The sequence below is a fragment of the Bombina bombina genome, chromosome 2 (assembly GCF_027579735.1).
Source record: "Bombina bombina isolate aBomBom1 chromosome 2, aBomBom1.pri, whole genome shotgun sequence".
NCBI classification, from domain to species: domain Eukaryota; kingdom Metazoa; phylum Chordata; class Amphibia; order Anura; family Bombinatoridae; genus Bombina; species Bombina bombina.
In genome coordinates this window covers 104,104,646-104,124,580 of record NC_069500.1, presented here as the reverse complement: position 1 = coordinate 104,124,580, position 19,935 = coordinate 104,104,646, and the positions used below count along the sequence as shown (strand labels likewise).

General features: G+C 43.4%; 1 protein-coding gene across 1 annotated transcript in view; it reads right to left on the bottom strand.

Moving 5' to 3' along the window:
* Window positions 1-19,935, bottom strand: part of SPEF2 (sperm flagellar 2) — a 439,169-nt gene that overhangs the window by 182,656 nt on the left and 236,578 nt on the right. The gene's annotated exons all lie outside the window — the stretch shown is intronic.

Sequence of the window (19,935 nt, the reverse complement as noted above, 5' to 3'; positions counted from 1 at the left end):
TTATTATCTGATTGGATTAATAATGATTGTTACTAAACAGGCTTCCTATAGGCTGGATGATGTGTGAGTAATGTAGATCTTTCTGTTTGCTCACAGAGAAAAACACAAGAATGACTGTTTGTCAACAACGGATAGTGAATGTATTTTACAATTTATGAGTCAATGGTACACTCAAGTCCAAATATATAAGTGAAGCATGTTATTAATAATAGAATCACAATTTATGTCCTTAAAATCTCATGTTATTATCTATTTTCGACCCATGCTGCATTTTACTCTACAACGTTTCATTGCTATGGCGGACTTAAACACTGCTATGCTGGAAACGCATGCGTTGTTGCCAGGGGAAGATGACCTACAGCACATGCATGTATCTAACTTTCTAAACCATAGCTGAAAGTATGTGATGTAAATGCAGTGGGTAGTAAAGCTTTTGGTCGGCTGTAACATAAGGTATATGGGTAAAACAATTGCCACAGAGTAGGGGCAGCTGAAACATTAAGTGGGTAAGTGGCAATGGGGAGTTAAAATTAAATGATAACACAAAGGTTATTGATAAAAACATAAATTATGACTTACCAGATAATTTCCTTTCCTTCGATACAGGGAGAGTCCACAGCTGCATTCATTACTTGTGGGAATACAGAACCTGGCCACCAGGAGGAGGCAAAGACACCCCAGCCAAAGGCTTAAATACCTCCCCCACTTCCCTCATCCCCCAGTCATTCTGCCAAGGGAACAAGGAACAGTAGGAAAATATCAGGGTGAAAAAGGTGCCAGAATAAAACAACTAAACCTAGGGCCGCCCACTGGAGAGCTTGGTAAGTCATAATTTATGTTTTTCTTCTAAATACAGGGAGAGTCCACAGCTGCATTCATTACTTGTGGTAAATTATACCCAAGCTACAGAGGACACTGAATGCTAACGGGAGGGTACAAATAAGAGGCGGCACCACAGCCTGCAAGAAACCCAAACTCCCAAGGCTTCCTTGACAGAAGCAAAAAATTAAAAGATAAGAATGTTAGGAGGACCAAGTAGCCGCCAAACAATCAGAACCATAGGATCTCATGTCAGAGACCCAAAAAGATGCCACTATACTCGAACTGAGCCATAAGCCTCTGAGGAGGCTTGTGTCCCTCTGTCTCATAGAACCAGCGAAAAACACTCCTCCACCAGCAAGGAGGAAGTTATCAGCTTCCAAAACCTTGTACTCCCCAGATATGATAACATAAAGGAAAAAACTGTCTATTCTGATGAAGACTGACAGAAAACTCAAGGTAAGATTTCTCAAAAAGGAAGAACCTCTTCCCATTTGGACAAGAAATACGATAATCTTAGGGAGAAAAAACTCGGAAAGCCTTATTAGAAAGGAGACCACAATAAGGAAGAATGTATTGCAAAGTGCAACACAGAAACTAAGATACGTAGAAAAATAATCTACAGACGAAAGAGGTCCTTGAATAAGAATTGTACAGGTAACAAAGGTAACCAGATGCAACTCCTGAAGGATAAAACATAAATTATGCTTACCTGATTATTTTCTTTTCTTCTGATGGGGAGAGCCCACAGCTGCATTCATTACATTTGGGAATTCAGAACCTGGCCACCAGGAGGAGGCAAAGACACCCCAGCCAAAGGCTTAAATACCTCCCCAACTTCCCTCATCCCCCAGTCATTCTGTCAAGGGAAAAAGGAACAGTAGAAGAAATATCAGGGTGAAAAAAAGGTGCCAGAAGAATAAATTAAAATATGGCCGCCCCACATAAAAAACGTGGGCGTGAAGCTGTTGACTATCCCCATCAGAAGAAAAGAAAATTATCAGGTAAGCATAATTTATGTTTTTCTTCTTAAATGGGGAGAGTCCATTCATTACTTTTGGAAAACAATACCTAAGCTATAGAGGACACTGAATGCAAAAAAGGGCGGGTAGACAAGGCGCCCCATTCGCAAGGGCACCACAGCCTGAAATTACTCAAACCAATCAACAACTGCTATACCGAGCAGAACAAAAAGAACTGAAAGGACTAAGTAACTGCCCAACAGTTAAATCCAGCAAAGCCCAGACTCAAAGGTACTAGATTCCACCAAGCACAAAGCCACCGAAGAGACAAGTCCCGCCGGCTCCAAGCCCGTACTAATTCCTCCTATTCCCAGAAAGGAAAAAGAAATAAGAGATCTAAAATCTCAGCAACTAGGGTAAAAATGGAACCCCTGCAAAATCGAGCACACCCGCAAGTTGCAGCAAGACAAAGAAAAATGAATAGAGATAAACTACAACAACCTACCAGAATTAAGATAGGGAATTAACCCTCTACCCCAATCTGGACAAAGTCCAAGGACCAAGATTCAATCCAAAGACAACCTCGAAGACGGAGCAGAACCCATAACTCACACCGAGTGCAGACTGCACTCCTGAAAATCTGTAGTAGCTTGTAAGTAAAACCTTAAAGCACAAGTCACGTCCAAATTGTGTAATAGACGTTCCTTCTTTGAAGAATGATTAGGATACAAGAACGGAACAACAATCTCTTGAGTGATATTCTTGTTAGATACCACCTTAGGTAAAAACCCAGGTTGGTACGCAGGACTACCTTATCCGTACGGAGGACCAGATAAGGAGAATCACATTGTAACGCAGATAACTCGGAGACTCTACGAGCCGAGGAAATAGCTACCAAGAAGGAACTTTCCAAGATAAAGGTTTGATATCTATGGAATGAAAAGGTTCAAACGGAACTCCTTGAAGAACCTTAAGAACCAGGTTTAAGCTCCATGCCGGAGCGACAGTTTTAAACACAGGCTTGGTTCTAACCAAAGCCTGACCAAAAGCCTGAACATCTAGAATACCTGCCAGACGCTTGAGCAAAAGAATAGACAGTAGAAATCTGTCCTTTTAAGGAACTAGCTGACAACCCTTTCTCAAAATCATCTTGGAGAAAAGATAATATCCTGGGAATCCAGACTTTACTCCATGAGTAACCCTTGGATTCATAACAATAAGATATTTACACCATATCTATGTTAATTTTTCCTAGAGACAGGTTTTCATGCCTGTATTAAGGTATCAATGACTGATGATATCATCAAACGTTCAGTCTCCAGGCAGTCCAACTCAGATTAGTTATATTTAGATGGATGAAAGGACCCTGAGGTAGAGGGTCCTGTCTCAGAAGCAGAGACCGTGGTGGAAAGGATGACATGTCCACCAGATCTGCATACCAGGTCCTGCGTGGCCACGCAGGCGCTGTAAAAAAAAAACGCCAAGCACTCTCCTGCTTGATCTTGTGCAAATACCTCCGGAGGGAATTCCCACTCCCCCGGATGAGAAGTCTGACGACTTAGAAAATCCGTCTCCCAGTTCTCAACACCTGGGATATGTATAGCTGATAGACAAGAGTTAGTCTCTGTCCAGTGAATTATTTTAAGACTTCTAACATCGCTAGGGAACTTTGTTCCCCCTTGATGGATGATGAAAGTCACAGTCGTGATATTGTCCGACTGAAATATGATGTACCTCAGAGTTGCTAACTGAGGCCAAGTTTGAAGAGCATGGAATATCGCTCCCAGTTCCAGAATATTCATTAGAAGGAGGGTCTCCTCCTGAGTCCACTATCCCTGAGCCTTCAGAGAGTTCCAGACTGTATCCCAACCTAAAAGGCTGGCATCTGTTGTAACAATAGTCCCATCTGACCTGCGGAAGGTCATACCCTTGGACAGATGGACCCGAGATAGTCACCAGAGAAGAGAATCTCTGATCTCTTGGTCCAGATTTAACAGGAGAACAAATCCGTGTAATCCCCTTTCCTCTGACTGAGCATGCATAGTTGCAGTGGTCTGAAATGTAGGCGTGCAAACGATACTATGTCCCTTGCCGCTACCATTAAGCCGATTACATTCATGTACTGAGCCACCAAAGGGCGCGGATGGAATGAAGAACACGGCAGAAATTTAGAAACTTTGACAACCTGGACTCCGTCAGGTAAATTTTCATTTCTACAAAATCTATCAGAATCCTTAGAAGGGAAACCCTTGAGATTGGGGATAGAGAACTCTTTCCTTGTTCACTTTCCACCCATGCGATCTCAGAAATGCCAGTACTACGTCCGTATGAGACTTGGCAACTTGGATGTTTGATGCCTGTATCAGGATGTCGTCTAAATAAGGGGCTATTTTTATGCCCCGCGGCCTAAGGACCGCCAAAGCGACCCCAGAACCTCCATAAAGATTCTTGGGACTGTAGTTAACCCAAAGGAAAGAGCTACAAACTGGTAATGCCTGTCTAGAAAGGCAAACATGAAAAACGATGGTGATCTTTATGCATCGTAATGTGAGGATAAGCATCCTTCAAATCCATTGTAGTCCTCTATTGACTCTCCTGGATCATAGTTAAGATGGTATGAATAGTTTCCAACTTAAATGATGGAATTCTAAGGAATTTGACTAAGATCTTTAGATCCAAAATAGATCTGAAGGTTCCCTCTCCTTGGGAACCACAAACAGATTTGAGTAAAAATTCTATCCTTGTTCCTCCCCTGGAACTGGATGGTTCTCGTACACAGTGTAAGAATGCCTCTTTCTTTATTCGGTTTGCAGATAATTGTGAAAGGTGAAATCTCCCCTTTTTTTGGGGGGGGGAAAGCTTTGAAATCCAGAAGATATCTCTGGGATATAATTTCCAATGCCCAGGGATCCTGGGCCTCTCTCTCTCGCCCACGCCTGGGCGAAAAATGAAAGTCTGCCCCCTACAGGATCCGTTACCGGATAGGGAGCCGTTCTACATGCTGTCTTAGAGGCAGCAGCAGGCTCCTTGGCCTGCTTATCTTTGTTCCAGGTCCGGTTGTCACCAGACCGTCTTGGACTGAGCAAAAGTTCCCTCTTGATTTGCCTTAGAGGAAATTGATGCCACGCCTGCCTTGAAGTTTCGAAAGGCACGAAAATTAGACTTTCTGGCCCTTGATTTGGACCTGTCCTGAGGAAGGGCATTACCTTTTCCTCCAGTGATATTAGCAATAATCTCCTTCAAACCAGGGCCGAATAGGGTCTGCCCCTTGAAGGGAAGTTAAGTAGCTTATTTAGTAAAGTCACGACAGCTGACCATAATATAAGCCATAGCGCTGTGCGCGCCAGCATAGTAAAAACAGAATTCTAAGCCGTTAGTTTAGTCAAAAAAAACAAGGCATCAGAAACAAAGGAATTGGCTAGCTTAAGTGCTCTAAGCTTGTCGAGTATTCATCCAATGGAGTCGCTACCTGTAAAGCCTCATCCAGAGACTCAAACCAGAACGCCGCAGCAGCAGTGACAAAAGCAATGCATGCAAGGGGCTGCAGGATAAAACCTTGTTGAATAAACATTTTCCTAAGGTAACCCTCTAATTTTTTATCCATTTGATTTAAAAAAGCACAACTGTCCTCGACAGGGAAGTGGTACGCTAGCTAGAGTAGAAACTCTTCTCTCCACCTTAGGAACTGTCTGCCATAAGTCCCGTGTGGTGGCAACTATTAGAAACATTTTTCTAAAAATAGGAGGGGAAGAGAACGGCACACCTGGTCTATCCCATTCCTAATTAATAATTTTAGTAAACCTCTTTAGGTATTGGAAAAACATCAGTACACACCGGCACTGCATAGTATTTATCCATTCTACACAATTTCTCTGGCACTGCGATTGTACACAGTCAATCAGAGCAGCTAAAACCTCCCTGAGCAACAAGTGTAGGTTCTCAAGCATAAATTTTAAATGTAGAAATATCAGAATCAGGTTAAATCATCTTCCCTGAGTCAAAAATATCACCCACAGACCGAAGCTCCCCAGCTTCTGCATATTATGAGACAGAATCAGACATGGTTCTTAAAGCGTCTGTATGCTCTGTAACTACCCCCAGAGCTATCTTGCTTTCCTTTAATTTCAGGAAGTCTGACTAATACCGCTGCCAGTGTATTATTCACAACCTTTGCCATGTCTTGTAAAATAAACGCTATGGGCGCCCTTTATGTACATGGCGCCATTTGAGCGTGAGTCCCTGAAGCGGGAGTCGAAGGATCTGACATGTGGGGAGAGTTAGTCGGCATAACTTCCCCCTCGACAGAATCCTCTGGTAAAATAAACGCTATGGGCGCCCTTGATGTACTTGGCGCCATTTGAGCGTGAGTCCCTAAAGCGGGAGTCAAAGGGTCTGACACGTGGGGAGAGTTAGTCGGCATAACTTCCCCCTCGACAGAATCCTCTGGTGATAATGTTTTTAAAGACAAAAAATGATCTTTATAGTTTAACATGAAATCAGTACATCTGGTACACATCCTAAGATGGGGTTCCACCATGGCTTTTAAAGTTAACATAATGAACACAGAGCTTCCTCTATGTCAGACATGTTAGAACAGACTAATAATGAGACTAGTAAGCTTGGAAAACACTTTAAATCAGGTTAACAAGCAAATATAAAAAACGTTACTGTGCCTTTAAGAGAAACAAATTTTGTCAAAATTTGAAAAACAGTGAAAAAAGGCAGTAAATCAAACGAAATTTTTACAGTATATGTAATAAGGTAACAGAGCATTGCACCCACTTGCAAATGGATGATTAACCCCTTAATGCAAAAAAACAGATACAAAAAACGACATAGACGTTTTTAAACAGATACAACAAAACTGCCACAGCTGAGCTGTGGATTACCTTCCCTATAAACGATTTTGGAAGTCTTTTTAGCCCTTTAGAGATGTCCTGTAGTAATCATGGGACTGCTGAGGGAATCTGGATGATTCATTTTGTAATTTTAACTGCGCAAAAAAACGCTAAATTAGGCCCCTCCCACTCATATTACAACAGTGAGAAACCTCAGTTAACTGCTTCTATGCAGAATTTAAGCCAGCCATGTGGAAAAATTAGACCCCAATAAGTTTTATCACCAAAAATATGTCAAAAAACGATTAAACATGCCAGCAAACGTTTTAAAACACATTTTTATAAGAGTATGTATCTCTATTAATCAGCCTGATACCAGTCGCTTTCACTGCATTTAAGGCTATACTAACATTACAGTTTTATCACCAATGTACGTTAGAAAACGATTAAACATGCCAGCAAACGTTTTAAAACACATTTTTATGAGAGTATGTATCTCTATTAATAAGCCTTATACCAGTCGCTATCACTGCATTAAAGGCTTTACTTACATTACTTCGGTATCAGCAGTATTTTCTTAGTCAATTCCATTCCTTAGAAAAATATTTTACTGCACATACCTTATTTGCAGGAAAAACTGCACGCCATTCCCCCTCTGAAGTACCTCACTCCTCAGAATGTGTGAGAACAGCAAATGGATCTTAGTTACTTCTGCTAAGATCATAGAAAAACGCAGGCAGATTCTTCTTCCAAATACTGCCTGAGATAAACAGCACACTCCGGTGCCATTTAAAAATAACAAACTTTTGATTGAATAAATAATTAAGTATAAAACACCACACACTCCTCTCACGACCTCCATCTTGGTTGAGGCTTGCAAGAGAATGACTGGATATGACATGTGAGGGGAGGAGCTATATAGCAGCTCTGCTTGGGTGATCCTCTTGCAACTTCCTGTTGGGAAGGAGAATATCCCATAAGTAATGGATGATCCGTGGACTGGATACACTTAACAAGAGAAAAGAGCAAATCAATAAAAGCAATACCATAGGAGGGATAACCCCCCCCCCCCTCCAACCTGGTACTCCAAGTTAAGTAGACGTCTAAAACTCCAGCCCAAATGGAAATGGAGAGAACTAGCTCCGAGGTCAAAGACCTTCGGAGTGCATCTTAGCAGGAGCCGTCCAGGCCCAACAAACAGGAACAGGACCAAGAGGACTGAACAAACCCCTTGATGCCCCACCCAAAAAGAAACAAAGAGAACCAGCCTGACGTCATAAACAAAAGGCTGCCTCTCTTAGTCCCGTCAAGGGCAGAGACTTAAAAGAAAAAATAAAACTCTCATGGAGTTCCTCTCCCTGGAAATCCCTATTTACAGGGAATACATCGTGCTGAAGGAGGAACCCAAGTATAATAAACCCCTCTTCTGGGAGAAAACTCACCACCCAACCAGGTCAACCAGATATCCCAGCACCACGTGGATGGTATAGACCCTTAAGGAACAGAAAACAGCGACCTACCAGGACCAGCCTGCTACAGAGGTCATTCCGGAACGGAACCAGGTCACAGACATGTTGAAACCCTAGAAGGGATCGATAAAACTTAAGACTATGCAAATAATATCTTAACATACAACTTCCGCAGAAGTGTCCAAGCGACCACAAAATCGCTAGTATCGAATTCCAGAGAAGAGATGTTTCCCAACGGAGAAAGTATAACAAACATGAGCTTCCAAAAAACAAACAAATACATCCTAACCCGGCTTAAAAAGAGGGCAGCACTCACAGGTGAACGCCCAAGAAAAATGGTTACACTGACAGGGCCAGCCGTCAGAGATCCCATTCCCCAAAGCTTAGAACTGGAATAAGATACCCCAAAGTAAAAGATAAATCGAAGACAGCAAGGAGATTAACTTCATCCCCCCACGTCTAACCCAGCTTGCCATCCGGAGCGGAAGACCGAGGAGCCCTCAACCCCTCCGGGCTGGGATCCTCCAGCACTGCCAAAACATGCTGCAGCAGGACACGAAGGCGCGCCAGTCTATAATGAAAAGCAAGACTTACCTCTGCTGGGGGAACTGACGACCCGATCCCGAGTATTGGGTCCCTGAAGCCTCAGAGGCAACCGCTACCCCAGAGGGCTTATCTGACCCAGACGATCCCTCGCCTGACGAGCCCTGGTTCACCGAACATGGACAGAATCTTACTAACGCCTCCCTCCCTGGAAGATGTAATTGCGCCAATGCCAAAGAAATGGCCATGCGGAACCGTGCCGTAACCTCTGGAGGAAACAAGCCGCCTTCTGGAGAAGGGGTAATGGCATTAGGGACTCCTGCTTGTGTAACCAAAGAAGGTCCTAGGGTACTCGCCACACGGGATATGGGGCCCCCAGGGACAGATGGCTTGACGGATTCTAAGTTCCCTGGATTGGGAGAACAGAGCACTCTAAAGCGGCATGCGGAACATAACTGATGAGCATGGATTACATGGGCCATTTCATACTCTTCGCAAGAAGTAGAATCTGAATCAGACATCTGTCTCCAAAAAATCAGAGTCTTCCATAACTAGGATAGAAATTATGGATAGGAAAGAAAAAATAAAACGGCACCTTACACCTCCAATAGATGGGGCACTCACCACCTCATAAGACCCAGGCAACTAGCGAAACAGACTCTCTCCATCGCCACACAGTCAGGAATACGGAAATGGTGACTAGAAGCATGACCCCGCCCGGTCACAAGATACACTGTGCAGGCCAACTTAAAACACGCCAAAGCCACAAGGGCTGCGTAGCCTGTCAAAAAAAGGCTGTTATGTTCCAATATAGCCACGAGCCCAAATATCACTACACATTAGCAGACAGAATCACATAACAAACATGATTAAATTCCCCCTGTTAAATAAGCCCCCTCAGGAGATATTTACCCTTGATTCCATAAGATAAAGGAGTCCCACTGAGACCCTGACTTCTTCATTTACTTTACACTTCACACATCTTAAGTAAAATGAAATGATCTTACCGGAATCTACACCGTGGAACCGGAACACGGCCCTTCAAGTGTGATAGATAGTAGCCTCGCTTTAGACATGGACTTGAGCGAATAAAGCAGGCAGCGAAACTCGTCAACATTGATTGCTAAGGAGCTGTTAATATGAGTCGGGATGGTTTTGCAGAAAGACTCTCCCTGCATCTCCAGACTCTAACTTTCATCCAAGCTCTCACTGAGAGGCTGACAGGACTACTTAAAACTCCAGTCCCATTCCGAAGAGTACTACCCTCCATAAGAGACTATCTTTAATCTTCCGACAATTCTCTGCCAACCTCCTGTGACGAAAGGCAAAGAATGACTGGGGGATGAGGGAAGTGGGGGAGGTATTTAAGCCTTTGGCTGGGATGTCTTTGCCTCCTCCTGGTGGCCAGGTTCTGAATTCCCAAAGTAATGAATGCAGCTGTGGACTCTCCCAGTTTAAGAAGAAAATCCAACCCCAAAGGGAGCAAAGAATTGACTTGCCGGCTCAGCCCTAACAAAAACAACTGAACACCTGGAAGAACAATGAACCTCTGGAACTTGAGCACAAACAGAGAGCAAAAACTGCTTGCAAAACACATACAAGAGAAAGGAACCACATGTGGTAACCATCTGCAACCTTGCGCCTGCCAGGCAGCTAAGCTAACCAACAGGCTATCTTTGCAGGCTGCCCCTTCGAACAAGAACTAGTTAGACAAGCCCTTCACCAGCTCATTCTAGAGGGGAAGGGAAGAAGAATACTCCAGGATCCAGAAGAGAGTCAGGACAAGCTAACTCCTCTCGACAAGAAAAGAGGGAGTCCTCCACGCCTAAAATAGGTGACGAGGAACCAGGTATGAGCTGAAGGAAAGGACCGGAAACCTTTCAGAAAAAACCTTTTCTCAGCTAGGTCCAAGCAACCCCTTGCAATATGAAGAAAAGGTCCCAAGCTGCACAGAGACCCTGACCCGGTAGATCCCTGCAACAAGGGAACTCTCATGGCAGCGAAGCCTATAACGTGATTACAAACTCTCGGGCAAAAATGGAGCAACAGTCTCACTGACGCCCACTCCAGATAGGATTGAGCCTTTCTCGAAAAAGAGTGACATGACCTAAAAGAAGAAGGTTAAAATAAACCTCCTCAGAATTAAGAAAACTACCTCAGCAGGATTCAAACTCCAAGCCTACAGCTTGCTAGGCCGGAAACTAATCCCCTAGGCCACTTAGTTCAGCAGACCTCAGCTGTGAAACTCAATCTGCTTTCCTCAGAAAACATTTGAAACTCTGGATAGACAGATCAAACGGATAATCGTAAGGCACATCCGTTCCGGAAGAGCACACTCAGAGAATGGATTGCTGCCAAGGGTCGTATTGGGCCTCTGCCCACCACCAAATTCGAGGCCCTCCCGTCTACGCAGGAGGAACTCTTCTTTTTAGCAATTCCTCTTGTGCAGCTCAAAGGCACTGCACTAGTCCCACTGGGTCATGATCCCAGGACCTTCTGCGTGTTAAGCAGACATGATAACCACTACACTATGGGATTTCGCTCACCAGGAAAACCCTCTCACCCTGCTGACAGGGAAGAGACCAAGACAAAACTACCCGGGGGACTAGGATAAAATACCCAATACCGGGAGATCTGGACCGAACATTGGAGAGCGATTCCCCAACCGATAGTCCAAAAAGACTGCTAAGACAGAGACCAAAAACCCAATGCTATGTCGAAGACTCGGCCTGGCCTGAATCCATCACCCCCCACCACAGCGCCAATGAAGGCCTGAATGTGAATTTGGGGGCAGAACCCGATGAAGTATTCTAACTTCGTAAGCTCTAAGGCAAAGAGTCTTCCTGTCTGAAAGACCAAGCCACATCCAAAGGATCCAACCTGGTGCCAACACCAGGACTCAGGTCTAGGTCCATCTCTGAGGATGGAACTGGCAAGAAGCAAATCCCAAAAGGTCTACAGACTCTGTAAAAACCAGGACCGCCTAGACTCGGGAGCCACCACAATACCTATAAACAGGCTACTGCCACATTAACCCCAGATCCCACAAAAAAAACTTAAGATCCAAGCAAGGTTCCTGAAGAAAACGGTCCCTAGAACCGGCCCGGATTAAACAAGGACGTTTTAAATAGACATCCAGCATCAGCAGATGGATTTGAACCATCAACTTTCGAGTTGCAAAGCCACAGAGATAACCACTGGGCTACCCTGGACTGATCTAGACAGGAAAGATATCCTTCTTCCTAAATCCAGGTAGAGAGAACCGTGTATTCTCCCTGAACAAAGAGATCCAATAAGCTCTGCTTAAAAATCATCGGACCCAAAAAGGATGGGAAACCCCTCCCCTTATTGGACCAGTCACCAACAGTATACTGACACTGCGAAAAATACTAGGACAAGACTCCAAAAGTCACCTAGTCCAGAAAGACGGAATGAAAAACTAAACTCCGGCCTCTGGGACCCCCGGACCCATATGATCCAGCATTAAGTGCCCATCCAGAAGAACCTAAGACAGGTCTTGTCTGTTCTTCGGTAAAGATGGACCTGCTCTGCCTGGACCAGAATAACTAGAAAGAGCTCCTTCTCTAGAGTAGAAGGGAAGAACAAACTTAACTGATACCCAAAACAGGTCCTGCCCGTCATCAAAGGTACGACACGTCTTGTCATAAAAACATAAACAAATGGCAAATTCTTAAGTTCCAGCAGTGCTAGGAAACAGAGAACAAAATAAGGAAATCTGAGGCTTAATTTTCATCTCTAGATAATCGAGGGAATCATCACCCCAAACAGAGACCTAGAGGCTTCCATCTGAAGACTCCAACGATCACGACCATCAAAGTCGATACAACCCAAGTGACAAAACTTCTTCCTAAAAAGAGTTTCCACAAGAACCCCGAGCTCTAAAACAAAAACTATCCGAAAAGGATCAGAAATTAAATAGTTAGACGCACAAAAAATAGACGCACAAAAAGGGACTTCAAAAAGGATGTGCAAACTAAAACAAACAGGTCCTGCTGTTAAACAACACAACCCCCCTAGAGCTCGGGACTGTGATTCTATAACTATATACATATAGACGATAAAAAAAGAGGATCCAACCCTCTCCACTCGTCTAATCAAGATCGTTATCTGATTTAGAGGACTGAGATTCACCTGACGGATCAGGACTGGGAACCTCTAACATCGCCAAAACCTCTCTCAGAAGTAAACGCAGGCATGCCATTCTAAATCTAAATGACAAATCCCCCTCAGTCGGAGGAGTCAAATAAGGCGACTCCGACCCCGGAGGTTCGACCTCTGAAGCCTCAGAGGGAACCGCATCCCCAGATGACTGATCGGCCACAATCGTCATTTTACACGACGGCCCATGGGTAGGAGAGCACAGATTAACCCTTCGCTTGCACGTAGCAGGAAGAGGCAAACTCACTAAAGCCATAGAGATGACCATGCGAAAACGCGCAGTAAACTCCGGTGGAAAAAAGTCTCCCTCAGACGAAGGATTAATGATACTTAGGGGAACTGCATGTGTAGGAAAAGATTCTAGGGAAAGCACCTCACGGGACGAGGAATCCTCAGAGGTAGACGGCTCAGTGCTCTCTAACATCTCAACATTGTTTGAAGAACACCCTATTGCGGCATACGGAACATAATTGAATGGGCTGGTCTACCCAGGCCTCCTCACAACATACTCAGGAATCAAAATCTGTATCAGAAGAATCCCCCTTAATTAGAATTAAAATTTTTAGCCAAAAAAACAACTGGCACCTTAAACCCCCAATAGCTGGGGCACTCACCACCTCCTATGACCCAGATAGGTAGAGAAATTAACTCTTCTCCGCAGCCACTTGATCAGGAATCGGAAATGGAGAACAAAACGTGACTACTCCCAGTCACATGGTGCCTCATGCAGGACCGCCCCTGCAAATGAAATGCGCGACGGCTTAATAAAACTGCGGAGCTCTATAAGCTGCATGTTCCGTATCAGCCTATGAGCCCAAAATGTCTCCTACACATACGCAGTCAACATCACATAACAAACATGATTAACAAGACCCACTGTTCAATAATCCCCCTCAGGAGATATTAACCCTTGATTCCATAAAGATAAAGGAGTTCCACTGAGACATTGTCTTATATCGTTAACATGTGTGTAAAAAATGAAACAATCTTACCGGAATCTATGTCGTGGAAAAGCGACACGGTCCTTCAAGTTTGACAGATTGTAGCAGCGCTTCTGACATGGGCCTCTAGTTATCAAGCCGTCAACCGCAAATACGCTTGGAATTCCGCAGCGTATTTGTGGCAAGGCTGATTCGCCTTAGTTATCAACCCCTACTGCCCGGCAAAAGTAGAATATAGTGAGGTAAGCTTCGATCCGCCGGACTCAGTCCGACACAGATCGATGGTTATGTCACTACAGATGTTCCGAACGCAAGATCGGCACAATCTGACTACTTTTGGTAGTTATCAAACTACTACCAGGTATGCTCAGCACTATTCCGGGCCAGCGTACCTGGATTTCAATCCGCCGCCCTGGAGGTGGCGGATCCCATAGGAATCAATGGGAGTCTGACCATAGCGAAAGCTCATGTTCGCTGCTGCCGGATATCCCATTGATTCCTATGGGAAACGTCTACACCTAACACCCTAACATGTACCCCGAGTCACCCCTAATCTGCCGCCCCCTACACCGCCGCAAATAAATAAATTTATTACCCCCTAAACCGCCGCTCCCAGACCCTGCCGCCACCTACATTACACATATTAACCCCTAATCTGCCGCCCCCTATACCGCCGTCACCTACATAAACTTATTAACCCCTATCCTGCGGATCCCGGACCCCGCCGCAACTAAATACATTGTTTAACCACTAAACCGCCGCTCCCGGACCACGCCGCCACCTATATTAAAGTTATTAACCCCTATCCTGCCCCCCCCACTATAACGCCGCAACCTACATTAAACTCATTAACCCCTAAACCGCCGCTCCCGGAACCCGCCACAACTAAATTAAATGTTTAACCCCTAAACCGCCGCTCCCGGACCCCGCCGCAACCTATATTAAACTTATTAACCCCTAAACATAAGTCTAACACTAACACTAACACCCCCTAACTTTAATATTATTTTAATAAATCTAAATCAAACTTACTATTATTAACTAAATTATTCATATTTAAAACTAAATACTTACCTGTAAAATAAACCCTAATATAGCTACAATATAACTAATAATTATATTGTAGCTATTTTAGGATTTTTTTTATTTTACAGGCAACTTTGTATTTATTTTAACTAGGTACAATAGCTATTAGTTAAGAACAATTTTATGCCTGATGAAACAGTGCAAAACCGAGAAACGCGTTGCATTATTGGGGCCACTGTTAACCCCTTTTTTATCCACCTAACACAGCAATTGTTCTGTTGTGTTTTTTAACTTTTGTTTTTAATAAATATTTGTATTTTACTGGAAATACGCCTTTGAGTGGATATCTTTACCTACCTACTGCCCTGCTGATACATAAGAGTCTCTCTACCTTTTTGGGACTTTGTGTTACCTATTGGAGCCATTTAATTACAGCATTAAGAAATCTGATCTGGGGTGAGCTGCTACACCTGCCTAAAATTTGCAGCTTGTTTCTACCAGCACATAAGTGTGCTCATGGGGTATGTGAGTAACCATCTGTACCACTGAAAATATTGTTTGTTATATTTTTAACAGTCTGCACATGTAGTGCTTTTTTTCTGTGTCTCCTTTTCCATCTCCAGCATCACAGTACTACCTGAGAGGTGAGCTGCCACACCTATTTGAATCTGCAGCCTGCTACTACCAGCACATTGGTGTGCTTGTGAAGTGTGTGAGTACCCATTTGGCTCTACTACTGTTATTACTGATTTTTATATCTGTTGATCCTACACATGAGGCGCCCCTCTATTTTCTTCTATTCCTCACAATAGCTATTAAATAGTTATTAACTATTTAATAGCTACCTAGTTAACATTACCTGTAAAATAAATCCTAACCTAAGTTACAATTAAACCTAACACTACACTATCAATAAATTCATTAAATAAATTACCAACAATTACCTAAAATTAAATAAACTAATCTATAGTACAACCCCCCCCCACTAAATTACAGAAAATAAAAAAGAATTACAAGAAGTTTAAACTAATTACACCTAATCTAAGCCCCCTAATAAAATAATAAAGCCCCCCAAAATAAAAAAATGCCCTACCCTATTCTAAATTACCAAGTAACCAGCTCTTTTACCAGCCCTTAAAAGGGCTTTTTGCGGGGCATTGCCTCAAAGTAATCAGCTCTTTTACTTGAAAAAAAAAATACAACCCCCCCAACATTAAAACCCATGACCCACATACCCCTACTCTAACCCACCCAATTCCCCCTTAAAAAAACCTAACACTAACCCCCTGAAGATCTCCCTACCTTGAGTCACCCAGCCGAGCCGAATTCTTCATCCAATCCGGGCGATGTGGTCCTCCATCCGGGCGAAGTCTTGATCCAAGCGGCAAAGAAGAGGTCCTCCATCCGGGCGATGTCTTCCTCCAAGCGGCATCTTCTATCTTCTTTCTTCCTGCTCCATCTTCAATCAGCCTATCGGATTGAGCTTGCATTCTATTGGCTGATTGGAACAGCCAATAGAATGCAAACTCAATCCGATTGGCTGATTGGATAAGCCAATCGGATTGAACTTCAATATGGTTGGCTGATTGAATCAGCCAATCAGATTTTTCCTACCTTAATTCCGATTGGCTGATAGAATCCTATCAGCCAATTGAAATTCGAGGGACGCCATCTTGGATGACGTCCCTTAAAGGAACCTTCATTCGTCGTTAGTCCATCGGGTAAGGTGGATGTTCCGCGTCGGCGGTCTGAAGATGGAGCCGGAAGAAAGAAGATAGAAGATGCCGCTTGGAGGAAGACATCGCCCGGATGGAGGACCTCTTCTTTGCCGCTTGGATCAAGACTTCGCCTGGATGGAGGACCACAACGCCCGGATTGGATGAAGAATTCGGCTCGGCTGGGTGAAGACGACTCAAGGTAGGGAGATCTTCAGGGGGTTAGTGTTAGGTTTTTTTAAGGGGGGATTGGGTGGGTTAGAGCAGGGGTATGTAGGTGGTGGGTTTTAATGTTTGGGGGGTTGTATTTTTTTTTCAGGTAAAAGAGCTGATTACTTTGGGGCAATGCCCCGCAAAAAGCCCTTTTAAGGGCTGGTAAAAGAGCTGGTTACTTGGTAATTTAGAATAGGGTAGGGCATTTTTTTTATTTTGGGGGGCTTTATTATTTTATTAGGGGGATTAGATTAGGTGTAATTAGTTTAAACTTCTTGTAATTCTTTTTTATTCTCTGTAATTTAGTGGGGGGTTTTTTGTACTATAGATTAGTTTATTTAATTTAATTTTAGGTAATTGTAGGTAATTTATTTAATTAATTTAATGATAGTGTAGTGTTAGGTTTAATTGTAACTTAGGTTAGGATTTATTTTACAGGTAATTTTGTAAGTATTTTAACTAGGTAGCTATTAAATAGTTAATAACTATTTAATAGCTATTGTACCTAGTTAAAATAAATACAAAGTTGCCTGTAAAATAAATATAAATCCTAAAATAGCTACAATATAATTATTAGTTATATTGTAGCTACATTAGGGTTTATTTTACAGGTAAGTATTTAGTTTTAAATATGAATAATTTAGTTAATAATAGTAAATTTGATTTAGATTTATTAAAATAATATTAAAGTTAGGGGGGTGTTAGTGTTAGACTTAGGTTTAGGGGTTAATAAGTTTAATATAGGTGGCGGTGGGGTCCGGGTCTGGCGGTTTAGGGGTTAAACAATTTATTTAGTTGGGGCAGGGTCCGGGATCCGCAGGATAGGCGTTAATAACTTGAATATAGGTGGCGGCGGTGTAGTCGGGGCAGGATAGGGGTTAATAGGTATGATGTAGGAGGTGGCGGGGTCCGGGAGCGGCGGTTTAGGGGTTAAAACATTTATTATAGTTGCGGCGGGGTCCAGGAGCGGCGGTTTAGGGGTTAATACATTTATTATAGTTGCGGCGGGGTCCGGGAGCGGCGGTTTAGGGGTTAATACATTTATTATAGTTGCGGCGGGGTCCAGGAGCGGCGGTTTAGGGGGTAATAACTTTATTTAGTTGTGGGGGGCTCCGGAAGTGGCGGTTTAGGGGGTAAAACAGTGTAGTTTAGTGTGGGTGCTTAGTGACAGGCTATCAAAAAAGCTGCAAAGAAGCCGATGAGCAGCGAGATCGATGACTGTCAGTTAACAACAGTCCGCTGCTCATCGCTCCGTACTTGATGCGCGTCTTCTTGACAGCTTTTTTGATAACTTTGGCGAACGTATTCAGGTCTGCGGCGGCGATGGTAGGCGAGCTTAGGCGAACGTATTGGGCCGGCGAATGCAGCTAAGTAGACGGCTTCATACATAGAGGCCATGGACTTGAGTGAAGAAAGCAAGCAGCAAAACTTGTCAATGCTGACTGCTTAAGGAGCTGTTAATATGACACTTCTCTGCTAACCTCCTTTGATGAAAGGCAAAGAATGACTGGGGGATGAGGGAAGTGGTGGAAGAATTTAAGCCTATGGCTGGGGTGTCTTTGCCTCCTCCTGGTGACCAGGTTCTGTATTCCCACAAGTAATGAATGCAGCTGTGGACTCTCCCTGTATTTAGAAGGAAATGCTTCAATCAAAAATTTGGAGTTTATTATTCATTAACCTGCAACTTGCAGTTACCTAATTGGATGATTTATTGCATAACAAACACATAATATTTCACAGAAGTAGACATGTGCATTCGGAGGTTTCGGATGCCTCAGAATCCAGAAGGCGGACACTCATGGCATTCCGCTCTTTTCGGAGGGCAGGATTTATTCTTGTAAAAGTGCAGTACACTAAGATCTGTGCATATTCACAGTGTTTTGCACTTTCACAAGCATAAATCTGTCTCTGAAATAGACTAATGCCATGGGCAGCTGCCTTCTTCAGCATTCAGAGGCATCTGAAACCTCTGAATACACACATCTACTCAGAAGTATTTTGTTTTCTTGTGTTACGGTCACTTTATTACAATTGAAACAAAATGATTTAAAGCAAAGTGGATCTTTGTCTTCTATGTAAATACCAAGGGGCCGATTTATGAAAGTGCGAGCGGACATGATACGATGTAAAGTATCATGTCCGTCGCACAGCGATAAATGCCGACAGCATACGCTGCCGGCATTTATCATTGCACAAGCAGTTCTTGTGAACTGCTTGTGCAATGCAGCCCCCTGCATATTTGCGGTCAATCGGCCGCTGGCAGGGGGTGTCAATCAGCCCGATCGTACAAGATTGGGCGGATTGATGTTCGCAGCCACAGAGCAGGCGGACAAGTTATGGAGCAGCGGTATTTAGACCTATTTTTTTCTTTTAGACCTATTTTTCCTACCTTAATTCCGATTGGCTGATAGAATCCTATCAGCCAATTGAAATTCGAGGGACGCCATCTTGGATGACGTCCCTTAAAGGAACCTTCATTCGTCGTTAGTCCATCGGGTAAGGTGGATGTTCCGCGTCGGCGGTCTGAAGATGGAGCCGGAAGAAAGAAGATAGAAGATGCCGCTTGGAGGAAGACATCGCCCGGATGGAGGACCTCTTCTTTGCCGCTTGGATCAAGACTTCGCCTGGATGGAGGACCACAACGCCCGGATTGGATGAATAATTCGGCTCGGCTGGGTGAAGACGACTCAAGGTAGGGAGATCTTCAGGGGGTTAGTGTTAGGTTTTTTTAAGGGGGGATTGGGTGGGTTAGAGCAGGGGTATGTAGGTGGTGGGTTTTAATGTTGGGGGGGTTGTATTTTTTTTTCAGGTAAAAGAGCTGATTACTTTGGGGCAATGCCCCGCAAAAAGCCCTTTTAAGGGCTGGTAAAAGAGCTGGTTACTTGGTAATTTAGAATAGGGTAGGGCATTTTTTTTATTTTGGGGGGCTTTATTATTTTATTAGGGGGATTAGATTAGGTGTAATTAGTTTAAACTTCTTGTAATTCTTTTTTATTCTCTGTAATTTAGTGGGGGGGGTTTTTGTACTATAGATTAGTTTATTTAATTTAATTTTAGGTAATTGTAGGTTATTTATTTAATTAATTTAATGATAGTGTAGTGTTAGGTTTAATTGTAACTTAGGTTAGGATTTATTTTACAGGTAATTTTGTAAGTATTTTAACTAGGTAGCTATTAAATAGTTAATAACTATTTAATAGCTATTGTACCTAGTTAAAATAAATACAAAG